This window comes from Myotis myotis, unplaced genomic scaffold (assembly GCF_014108235.1).
Source record: "Myotis myotis isolate mMyoMyo1 unplaced genomic scaffold, mMyoMyo1.p scaffold_m19_p_10, whole genome shotgun sequence".
NCBI classification, from domain to species: domain Eukaryota; kingdom Metazoa; phylum Chordata; class Mammalia; order Chiroptera; family Vespertilionidae; genus Myotis; species Myotis myotis.
Genome location: NW_023416314.1, coordinates 57444124 through 57456287, shown reverse-complemented (window position 1 = coordinate 57456287; position 12164 = coordinate 57444124). Strand labels below are relative to the sequence as shown.

The window sequence follows — 12164 nt, the reverse complement described above, 5'->3', positions numbered from 1 at the left end:
TAAATGTATGCAATGTTTTGTATGAATTATACCTCCATATAGCTTTTAAAAAGAGAGAAGAAAAAAATGAAGGATATCCCAACTTCATAGTATTGCTTCTTAGAAGGATAAAGTAAGGAAATTAATATAATAAATGCCCAATAAGGGTTACTGCTATTCTTTTGTTGTTGTTCTTAGCATTATTTGTGAATCTCTTACCACTTGTATATAATTTGTGGTTTAAAAATTATAAAACACAAGCCCACATGAATTTAAAAACAAACAAACAAACAAACAAACAAACAAACAAACACCTTTCTGGGGAAAGTAAGTAACTTCCCCAAGGTTATTTTTCCAGAGCCATACACTTAATCCTTACATGGTAACTCCTCTCACTATGCAGTGAACTAGTGTACCTAATAGGGACCTCCAGCTACTACAAGAAACTAAATGCTAAAATAAAAATAAAATAAATTGGAGTATTAGAGCACTGGGTTAGTGTTAAGTTCACTTCGTTGCCTTTCTTTGGAAATAAGCAGGAAATTATTTTGAATGTAACCCAAATAGGTGGACTAAGTTTGGCACTTGCTTACCTCCTGATTTAGCCACCCCAGCCCTCCCAGAAGTATCTTTCCTGAAGACTTCTCTGAGTTCCTGATTGTAATTTCTGGTACCCAGTTTCCCTTAGGTACTGGTTCCATACCAGGATAGACTATGTGATGTTAACTGTTACCAGTTGACCTTTTAGTAGTTGACTTTGAAATAGAAACAACATGGACATATAAGCACCAATGGGGGTTTGAGGCTGAAATATATTGAATTGGGCTCTGAAATAGCACCTCTTAGATACATACGTATTTTTTCTCAACCCTATAGCTCTAAAATTCTCTGACTGTGCCTTGCTGAAAATCTATATTACTCCAAAATACAAATAAGCAAAAGGAAGAAAACAAAGAGTCACCCCAAATTCTTCCCACATGGAGACAGTCATTGTTGACCTTTTGGTGCATTGCTTTCCAGGTCCTTTGATGTGAGATGCTCCCCTATCCGCTGAGGCATGACAGCTCTTTATACATTCAAATGTAATTATTAGAGCTTAGCTCTATTTTTTCTCCAAGATAAATTTTAAACACACACACACACACACACACACACACACACACAAAAAAAAAAACATTGTTTCTGCCCTAGACACTTTGGTTCAGTAGATAGAGCATCAGCCAGTGAACTTAAGGGTCCCAGGTTCAATTCCAGTCAAGGGCATGTACCCCGGTTGCAAGCTCCATCCCTGGTCCTAGTCGGGGCCCCTGAGGGAGGCAACCAATCGCTGTGTCTCTCTCACATGTTTTTCTCTCTGTCTCTCCTCCTCCCTTCCACTCTCTCTCAAAAAAGAAAAAACAAAAAACCAAAAAAAAAAGGAAATATATCCTTGGTTAAAGATTAACAAAGGAAACAACAAAACACTGTTTCTTCTTAACATTAAATAGAGCCATCCAAATATATTCTGATATCACTTGGCCAGTAAAAGGAATGAGAAAAGCTTTTTGTGTGGAAAAAAAAAAACTGTGGTGAAACAGGGTTTTGTATACCCAGCAGTCTATATTAACTGAGCTTTGAGCCAGAACCTTGAAAATGAGGCACACTAAAATAGGCCAGGGTGTTAACATATATTTTAAATTGGGCTCTATGTAATTGTTTGATGAATAACTTCTGGGTAAAAGTGTGACCAAACTAGGGAGATTTCCACTTACATTATAGGGCAGTAAAATGAATTAGTTACATAAAATGATGTCAATGGAAGGAATTCCAGGAAAAAAAAAAAAAAAAAAAAAACTACCAGAATCACTAACAAATAAATATTTTATCTTTCCTCATTTGCAAGATATAATAAATTAATGAATTTTTTTCTAATGAACACTATTAAATAAAAACAACTTGGAATAAAATAATGTAAGATGCTATGAAAGTCAAATTAGGGAGTCTATTAAATCTGTACATTTTCCAAGGATATACAGTGTTGAATAATTCATTAACTGTTTAATACATTTACATAGCCTTAAAAACCATGCAAACTGTTTTTGTTACTAGGTTTCCTTTTTTTATTTTGAAAAAGGATTATATATATTTTTTCATCCATGAGATTCCAAAAATTTAAATACAAAATAATTAACACTGAATTCTTGCCAATTAAATCAGTAGAGGAAATTTAGCTGACACTATGCTCAGTACTCAAATTAAGAGACTGTCTCCTTGCATTAAACAGAGTTCATTTATCACAGATTAGCTCTCAGCTTATTTATTGGATATGACAGTTAATGAGTAAGGAAAATGAATCCTCTCAGTATTGTAGACAACAGATGCACAGCTGCTTTGCTTCTAATTATCTGATCAAGAAGTTTTGAAGCAAATAGAGAGGATATAAACACTATTGTCCTTAAACTGAACCAGAATATAATAAAACCAGAATAGATTTCATTTAAATAGGTTAACTAGTCTTACCATCAAACTGAATAAAAATATTTTTCAAGATATGTGCATAAACATATGTAAGCTATATTCAAACATGATTAAACATCATGAATACAGGGCAGCTTAAATAATAAAATAGATATAAATTGAAACAACTGGGTTATCTTGTGCTTTTAAAAACATGAAATATGTCTATTCAGAAAGTCTTTCACCAATTTATTTTTAATATTTTTATTTATTCATTTGCTCATATATAATTAATTGCTATAACATGCCAGCCACTATGCTAAGTGCTATAAACATAACTATGAAGAACAGCACAACTCCTGCCTAAAATTCTCCCCTATAATGTATTTTATAGAATATTTCTAAGAATTTTGTATATGAGTAGAGAAATATAAACTTGTAGATAGAACTTAGAATCTGTCAATCTACACTAATAAAAGACAAACATGCAAATTGACCGTACCTTCGCTACACCATAAGCCATGTCCATCAGCCAGTCAGAGCAACTATATGCAAATTAACCCAACCAAGATGGCGGCCAGCAGCCTCGGAGCTGGAGCAAGCAGGAGTCTTGGTTGCCCCAATGATGGAGGAAGCCAAGCTTCCCGCCCAGCCAGCTCTGAGCTCCACTCAAGGCTACAAAGTTTCAATTATAGAAGGTAAATAAATCCCAGAATAAAAGAGAAAAAAAAAAGAGAGGCTGGGAGCTTCTGTCTCCAGGGGGCTTGGCCAGCCTGAAAAAGGCCCTCAGCCCCTCACCCAGACTGGCCAGGCACCCCAGTGGAGACCCCCACCCTGAAGGGGGTGTGACCAGCTGCAAACACCCATTAGCCCCTCACCCAGGCTGGCCAGGCACCCCAGTAGGGACCCCCACCCTGATCTGGGACACCCTTCAGGGCAAACCAGCTGGCCCCCACCCATGCACCAGGCCTTTATCCTATATAATAAAAGGGTAATATGCAAATTGACCCTAACAGCAGAACGACTGGGAATGACTGGTCACTATGACACACACTGACTACCAGGCGGCAGATGCTCAATGCAGGAAGCTATCCCCTGGTGGTCAGTGCACTCCCACAGGGGGAGCTCTGATCAGCCACAAGCCAGGCTGATGGCTGCCAGCACAGCGGTAGTGGCAGGAGCCTCTCCTGCCTCCTCAGCAACACTAAGGATATTAGACTGCAGCTTAGGTCTGCTCCCTGCTGGTAAGTGGACATCCCCCAAGAGCTGCCGTGCTGCCAGAGGGATGTCTGACTGCCAGCTTGGGTCCGATCCCAGACTGCAAGAGGGCATACGCCGGGCTGAGGGCCCCCCCGAGTGCACAAATTTTTGTGCACCGGGCCTCTAGTTAAACTATAAGTCTACTGACTGGCAGAGGAATGTTGCTTACATATTAGTGTCTTAAATAAATACTGTTAACGGATTTCTGATTTTAGCATGTTTTAGATGTTATTTGGTATGTTTTTAGAATGATGGCTTCTGCTAGCACTACTGTCTGGGAGAAAGCTGTCCCTCCAGCCAGACAATTCAGTTCCTCCTTGCATGTCCCTGGTATCTTTCCAGCTGCTGCCCCAATGCTGGAACTCAGAGCAAGCTCATGTGCGGGCCCTTTAACAGGAATGTCTGGAACTCCAGCATACCTCCATCTCACTCAGGCATAATTCTGCTCTGCTGGCTTTCAAAGCCAGATGTTATGGGGACTTATCTTCCTGGCACTAGAACACTGGGCTGGAGAGCCTGATGTGGGCTCAGACCCCTCACTCCTCAGGAGGGACTTCTAAAGTCAAGATATCCCTTCCTATTTTTCACCATCACATGTGGATGTGTGTCTCTACTCTTCTACCAGTCTCAACATGGCTTCTTCTGTATATCCTTATTCATAGGACTTCTGTTCAGCTCAATTTCAGGTGGTTCTAAATTATGGTTGTTCTGTAGTTTAGTTGTAATTTTGATGTAGTCTGGTGGTTAAAAAATATATCCTCTCCTTTCCTTTTTACTAGAATTCTCATTTGCTATAGCTGCAGAGTGCTCAGATAAAGTTTCCCAATCTTCTTTGCAATTATGTGTGACTATGTGATATATTTCTGGCTGCTGGGAGTTTTTAGATGGGGTTTGAGAAAGCATGTTTAAAATGGGAACAGGGACTCAGCTGACAAGAAACAGATGTTTCTCTATCTAAAAACACACACACACACACAAGGACAGAACTAGATGCTAAAATTTAAGCAACACTTTTGACTATGAAACAACGGGCACAGTAGTCAATGAGCACAGGTTTATAGAAATATCAAAGCCCCCAAATGCCTATTTTCACACTTCTCTTTCTGTGATTAAAAAAATGAAATGTTTAACTTGTTTAAGGTACTCTTATTAACTTTGTTTATTCTTTTTAGCTGAATGCAATTGATAATACATTAGATTTATCTTCATGGTATTAAGTTCAATGAGAATTTAGTTCAAAATTATAAAAGCTTCAGTCATAAAATGAGTATATGAATACTTATTTTAATAAATAAGAGAATCAAGAACATAAAGGTAAAGGACTTCTTACAATTATTGCTACAGAATTTTCAGTCTGAGTCACAATAATTATTGTTATGAGCTATTTGAAAAGCAGTACCTTTTTTATTTTAAATATTTTCACTTGATATTTTATACCTGAGAATTAAATCAGGTAAAAAATATTTAATGACTTGATTTTAATTTAAGTGTGTTTTCTAATTCTTAACCCTAACACTATAAAAAACAACTAATTATAGAGAATTATAAAGTTATTTTGCTGGACACATTGGCAGGCATACATAAAGCACTGCTTTTAAAGTTTATTTTTTTCCAAACTTTTATCAGAATTTAGGCCTTTCTGTTTATCTCAAAATACTGAAGAAAAAAAAAAAGCGCTTTAAAACTGGTAAGTTGAAAGAAACTATCATGAAAGTACAAGAAAAATATATGAGTTAATTTCAGTTTCCATGCCTTTTAAATGAATGCTTGGCTTTTTACAAGGCTTTTGGAAGGCACAAATAGTATAAATTTAGACAGTATCTGAATTACTTCAGATAAACAAAGCATTAAAGAGAGTTACTGTACTAAATTTATTAATGATTTGAAAAGACTCCTTTAAGGAAACAAATTAGTCAAAATGAAAAATATAAAAGCCCAAAGTGCTAATTTCAGATGTCACTATTTAAATTAAAATTCCTTCTGAGGAACCCTGTTGCTCTCAGGATGAGTCAAAACATACCTACCGCATATCTTTCTTTCACTATGTAACCTTTGCTTATCTCTCCAGATGTCACTATGTACACATTTTATAAAATCTGTACAAAAACATAACTTTATGTAGCACTTGAACCTTTCTTGTTGCCTCATTTCAACTGGCTTTTTTATAAGCCACTCCATTAGTATGTACTCATGTCCTCTTACCTCTTAACTCACTCTTATCTCTGAGATCTCATTACAGGTATCTATATTTCTGTGAAATCTTCCTTAATTATAGGTTTGCTATTTAAAATAGAGGATGCCAAATTCAATTTGAGTTTCAGATAATATACATACTTCTTAGTATAAACATATGTATACTAAAACAACAAAGCTATCAACAACAATGTTATTTAAGTTGCAAATTTCACTGGTTGTCCTATATTTTTTGTTAAATCTGGTAACCTTCCTCTCTTTTGTACCATCGCTTGCTAGGCTCCATTATCCCACACTAGGGTTATTTGTCCATCTTTAGTGATCCCCATAGGACATTCTGTTTAGTGTTCTGGTCTGCTTCCCTTACTATACAATTATATTGAAGGCATCAATAGCCTCATCCTTTTTGTATCCACAGCACTTGCAGTGTAATTCACATGCAGTGGAAGCTTCACATTAATTCCTTAGTTTAGTTTGAAGGTGTGCCACTTATCACACTAAATATCAACCTTTACTACCATGTATTAACACAAAGTTTTCTTTATTCTGCTTGAAGGAAAAAAAAATGAGCTTTCCTCATGTATTTTTCAGGAGTATAAAAACCCTGGACCTGTTATATGATTTCTGGCCTCTTATTTTATCCTAGTTCACTGATATCAGGATTTCAACTTTAGGACCTAAGAACAGCTTGAAATTAAAAGGTTTTTTATTACTTGCTGGCAACAGCATGAAAAGAATGCTAGCTCATTTTAGAATAGACCTTCCTTATACCCATAGTGTCTATCCTGAACCTTATTTTTCCTAAGTAGGCAGAGTGAAAGACAAAGATCATGGTCAAGTTTAATGCCTTCAAATCCCTTGTTTTGTATAAACATTTATGCTAGTTTTTATTCACTTATGAAGAAAGAGGTCCTTTCTGATAGCTAGCTTTACATGGACCATTCCTGCTTTCCATGTGACAATTCTTACTCTATTGCTCTCTACTTCCAACAGTCTTCTGGGATTTTATACTCTAGCATCAACAGCCTATGCTTAGAACAAATAATTTTCTTCTTCTTATCCAGAAATGCTTTTCTTGCAAAGAGATTAAGCTTGCTGTGAAATATCATAAAATCTTAAAATTCTATGTATTTTAGTTTAAGTTGTGGTAAACTATAACCTTCAGACTTTTTGTTAGTTAGTTTTTCTGCAATATTATTCCTCAACAATTTTATCCCTAGGCAATTATTATAAAGGCTACACACACCTGTTTGCCGTTAAGCATGCTATATGACTATGTTCCCATTAATATTTGTTAATGTAAAAAATAAAAATTCAAACCTGTAAAGAATTTTTGTGAGTTTATTTGAGCCAAACTGTCAACAATTGCCAAGAAGCAAAATCTCAATGGATTGGGATAATGCTCCGGAGAGTGGCAGGTTTTTAGCTTGTTTTTATAAATTACAATCAAAGGAGGAGACTTAACACATTGTATGCGGGAAACGTATTTATACGTTTTACGTTGACTGGTAGTAGAGCGCGGGACACGTATTTTATAGACACGGGATACGTTTTTTATAGACTAGCGGTAGAATGCGGGTAACGTATAAATACGTAAACTAAAGTTATCGTAATTTTACTGAACGTTGCCATTTGCGCAAAAAAAAAAAAAAAAAAAAAAAAAAAAGCAAAAATGGCCCGCGCCACCTGTTGGCGCGCAATAAAAACTACCCACAAACAATGTGTTAAGTGGGTTACATGAAATCCATCGGTGATAATTAGGGAGGTGGGAGACAGCAAAGCAGGGAAACCTCTGGGATTAGGTAAAAAGTGAAATGATGGGCACATGCCTCTTTTAAATAGGTGGATACTGGATAGTTAACAGTGGACAATTAACATGGTAACTATAACAATGAGGGAATTTGTGGGTTCTGCCCCGGTGCTATCTGTTGTGCCCCTCAGGTCCTGAAAAAGGGAAGTTACAAGTTACCCAGACATTTCACAGGTACGGTATTTTAGATGCAGAAAGACAATAGGCTCAGTAAAGACCTAAGTTGATCTTTGTGAGGGAAAATACTGGCCTAGGAAATGACTACGTACTATAAACTGCTTTTTAGTTAGATTTGTCAAACCTGTCTTGAACTGTTTCCCTACCTTGCAGAATAATAGTAACTACTTCTAATTTAGTATTTTCATAACTGATGATCATTCTCTCAAAATCTTGTTGAGATCTTCCAAATTAAACTTGGCTTCTCAATAGATATACCAATTCACAGCATCCTTTTAAAGGAAGAATATGCTACATCAAGAGAAATAGAGGAGGCTTTTTCTGATTGAAGTCTAAGAAACATCCCGTAGTAAGCTCCCTCCTGGCCCTGTTTCTCCAGGTTGAACCACCAGGAACTATGCAAGACATCTTGGTTTTGGGAGAGCTCAAGCCAAGTTTGTCAAACTAGTTAGGCCAGTTGTAAACCATTAGTAAAGAAATTGGCCCAGAGGGTCTCCACCGGGTTTCTGTTCTTAAATAGTACATCTTAAATTTAAATGTCCTTATCCTGTTCTCTGCCAAGAGTCAAAAATTAGAAATCCAAATATCAAGAAATAAAGATAGAGCTTTTCTGGTCTAGATATAAATCAACTATCTCCACAACTTCACATGCCTGTTTCCTTTTATTAATGTTTAAAAACAAACAAAAAATAAAAACATGAATATAAAATAGAAACTTGGTCTTATAAATGGAAAAAGCAAAGTTAACGAGTTCATTTAAAATTTCACTGATCTATATCAGCCATTCAACTTGACATAACCATTATTTAAAAATAAGTTCTCTTTCCCCTCCCCCAACTGTGTAATTGATATTTTCTTTTGGTCAGTGTCCTGTATTTTAGTATTCCTTTAGCTGGCACAAATAAGAAAAAGTTTTTCTTTCATTATATTGCTATTAATATATTTTTGTCACATTTTATTTTTTTTCTCACATTTTAAACTTACAGCTTCCATATGAGTGAATTCCAAAGAGATAGTCTCACTGATTAGCCATCAGTGTCTAATTAGGAAGGTTTTTCAGCTGCCTCTCAACTCAGTGCCTCTAGCCATGCTATCCATATGCCACTGACTTGCATAGCCCACAATTACACTCTGATAATTCTCAATAATGTTGAGATATTAATTAATCTAGTACCCATTTGCTCATTCATTCAGTGAGCCACGAATAACTTATTTTCTTCAGATCCCCGCGCAGCCTCTGGTGACTCTGCCTCTGGAGCCTGCAGCCCCTGCGCCCGGGCAAGCCCTTCTTGCAGCGTGCCTGCTGATGGAGACTGCACATCTGTCCTGGTGATCTTGGGCTCCGGGCCTCCATTCATGTCCATGTTCTTATGCTTCTCAGAGGTTCTCTCTCTGTAAGCAGCATACTCTTCAGGAGACAAACTCTGGACCTAGTGATCCAGGTCCCCCTTTTGCTGTTTCTGCAGCTCCTCAGCCTGCTTCTTATAATTCTCCCTCTGGCTCTACCGATGTGCTGCCAGTGTCTGCTAATCTCCTCCATGTGCTTGCTCCTCAGGGGCAGGTCTTGCAGCTCCCTACACGGCCACAAATCTGGTGGAACTTCTGGTATTCATTCATGGGGGGCTTCTTGGGATCTTCATGGAATTTTATCTCCTCCAAAAAATAGTTTTCTGGGAAAGAGTTCACTTCTTTCCCATTTCCCTGAAACTTCGTTTGGGCTTTGATTGGAATACTTTTGGGGACAACAGATGTCCTGGAGTTCTGGACTAGGTCAGGGTGGTCTTTCCTGAACTAAGCCAGTTTCTCCTCAAACTCCTGTTTCTCCTTCTGGAAATACTGAATGTATTTCAGCTTTGTCTCCTCTGGGAGCTCCTTGTATTTCTCAGGCAGGACCTTGATCAGCTCCTGGTTACTGAGTTTGGGGTGCATTTGGGAATACACAGGCCGCTTCTCCTTGAAGAAGTGGAGGTAAGTAGTCAGAGCATGTTTGTATGTTTCTTGCATGTTTTACTTTTATAGGAATTTTTACCATGTTCTTTAGCTTCCAAGACTAATTCTTTCAAAGTGCAAATCTCAATTTATAAGAAATTTCTAACCACTTGAGTTTGCACATTTCTCCGGAATAATCTTTAAAAGCTACTTTTCCCCAGTCCATCTGTGACTGGGTTGTTTTGAATGTGTGGTTGGTATTGGGTGGAAGGTTATTCTCCATTCTTTCCAGTAGCTCTGCAGTGTCTTCTTCACACCAGTTATCTTTGCTATTAGATGCCATCTCTAAATCTTTCGGCCACTTGTATGGTCCTAGCTGTTTAAACACCCCAGCAGGATCTCAAACTTCTTCACTCTCAATACGCCCCTGGTGAATTATTTCAAGACGTGTGATTTTATGTTTCTGGTGTTTGAAGAATAATTTATTACAGATTTATTGAGAAAGGACGCCAGAGTCTTCGGATCTTTTGCTGAGGCAATGTTTCCTTCTCCACTGTAGCTCTCTAGGAACTGTGTTGATCTCCCAATCACAAGGCTACAAAACGTTCATTATCACCATTTATTTTCTTAATAAATACTATTAATAGAAATTAAATTAGTATTTAAAGTTATCTGCACAGTATAGAGTATAACATTTCTTTAGAAAACTTTCTTATTTTCTCATTCAATCTTAAAAGTACACTTTATAAAATGTTCAGGATTTTATTTAGAAACATATTAAGGCACTTAAAAAGAAAAAAGAAAAAGTATTTAGCCCAGCCAGCATGCCTCAGTAATTGAGCATTGACCTATGAACCAGGAGGTTGCAGTTCAATTCCCTGTCAGGGCACATGCCTGGGTTGTGAGCTGGGTCCCCAGTAGGGGGCATGCAGGAGGCAACTGATCAATGAGTCTCTCTCATCATTGATGTTTCTGTCACTCTCTTTCTCTCCCTTCCTCGCTGAAATCAATAAAACTATATTTTAAACATTTTTTTAAAGTATTTAATGTGTTGCAATACCAAACCAAACAAATGACTACTTGTTTTCTCTTAGTTTTTATTCAAATACATAAATAATATGTGTATTTAAAAGTATTTTCTTTAATTTTACAACTATATTTCACAAGGTATGTCTGACACTATATCACACATATTTTGAGAATGTTGGGAAGTAAAGCACTCTCGTAGAAATGAAAACTCTGCCTCCCCAAATGATTTCAGCGTCCTGAAGTTGCAATTCTCAACTTAGCTTTGCACGTTCTCCCTGTTGGGCACTTCAGGCTGGGTTCAGGAGCTAAAGCCCTGCCATCAGTACTTCAGCGCCACATTTACAAAGAAAAACAAACATGAACTTCAAGTCTTCTGGGCACTGAAGAGCAAATATGGCAGGAAGTAAAACAGTTCTCTGTGTGGGCCAGCACAAAAATCTTCCTTCTTCAGAAAAGTAGAGAGAAATACTTTGAAGTGTTTCAGTCCCAAGAGAGCTCGAGGACACGAAGGACTATGGCAGCCTAACTCATCTTATCTCATACAAAGACAAGTTGCCACTAAGAGACACGGCCTGTTTCAACAACTGAAATGTAAGTGGATTTTTTGCACTTAAAATGGAAAGGTGGGAGGAGTGTAGAGACATTGATGTGGGCATGAATATGCTATTGCCCAGCTCGCAAATGATGTTTTCACTTATGTCTCTGGTTATCTGAAATAATGTACACTGAATGGTAAATAAACTTCCAAAAGAAATAAAAGGAAAGAGAAGACTGCCTTTTAACAGTCTTGCTCTATAAACATGCCTGGATTTATAGGGAGGGTCTGTATAAAAGCCCATATTTTTAAGTGATCTCTCAGGCCCTTATTAAAGATTTTGTATGACTAACTTGCTTCTTACAGGAATTTAAAAATTTAGAGGTTAACATCAAAAACTTAGACATAAATGAAAAAAGACAAACTTCCTATCTAATGACATATATACATAGTAAATTAAAACCAGGAAGGATCAGGGTCATGTGACCGATATACTGAAAGTAAACCTCAAAAGTTTCTGTGGTAAAAATGCAATTATCTATAGAATCCTATATAATAAAGGGCTAATATGCAAATCAACCTAACAGCAGAACGACTGGTCGCTATGATGCTCATGACCACAAGGGGGCAGATACTCAATGCAGGAGCTGCCTCCTGCTGGTCAGTGCACTCCCATAGGGGGAGCACCACTCACTCAGGAGCCCTGAGCTGGGCTCACAGCTGGCAAGTGCAGTGGTGGTGGCAGGAATCTCTCCTGCCTCCGTGGCAGGGCTAAGGATGTCTGACTGCCAGATGTCCCATCAGGAGAGGGCCTTA

At 37.5% G+C, this 12164-nt stretch overlaps 1 pseudogene; it reads right to left on the bottom strand.

Moving 5' to 3' along the window:
• Positions 1 to 9045: 9045 nt before the first annotated feature.
• On the bottom strand, positions 9046 to 10127 carry LOC118665432 (annotated as a pseudogene).
• Positions 10128 to 12164: the final 2037 nt, after the last annotated feature.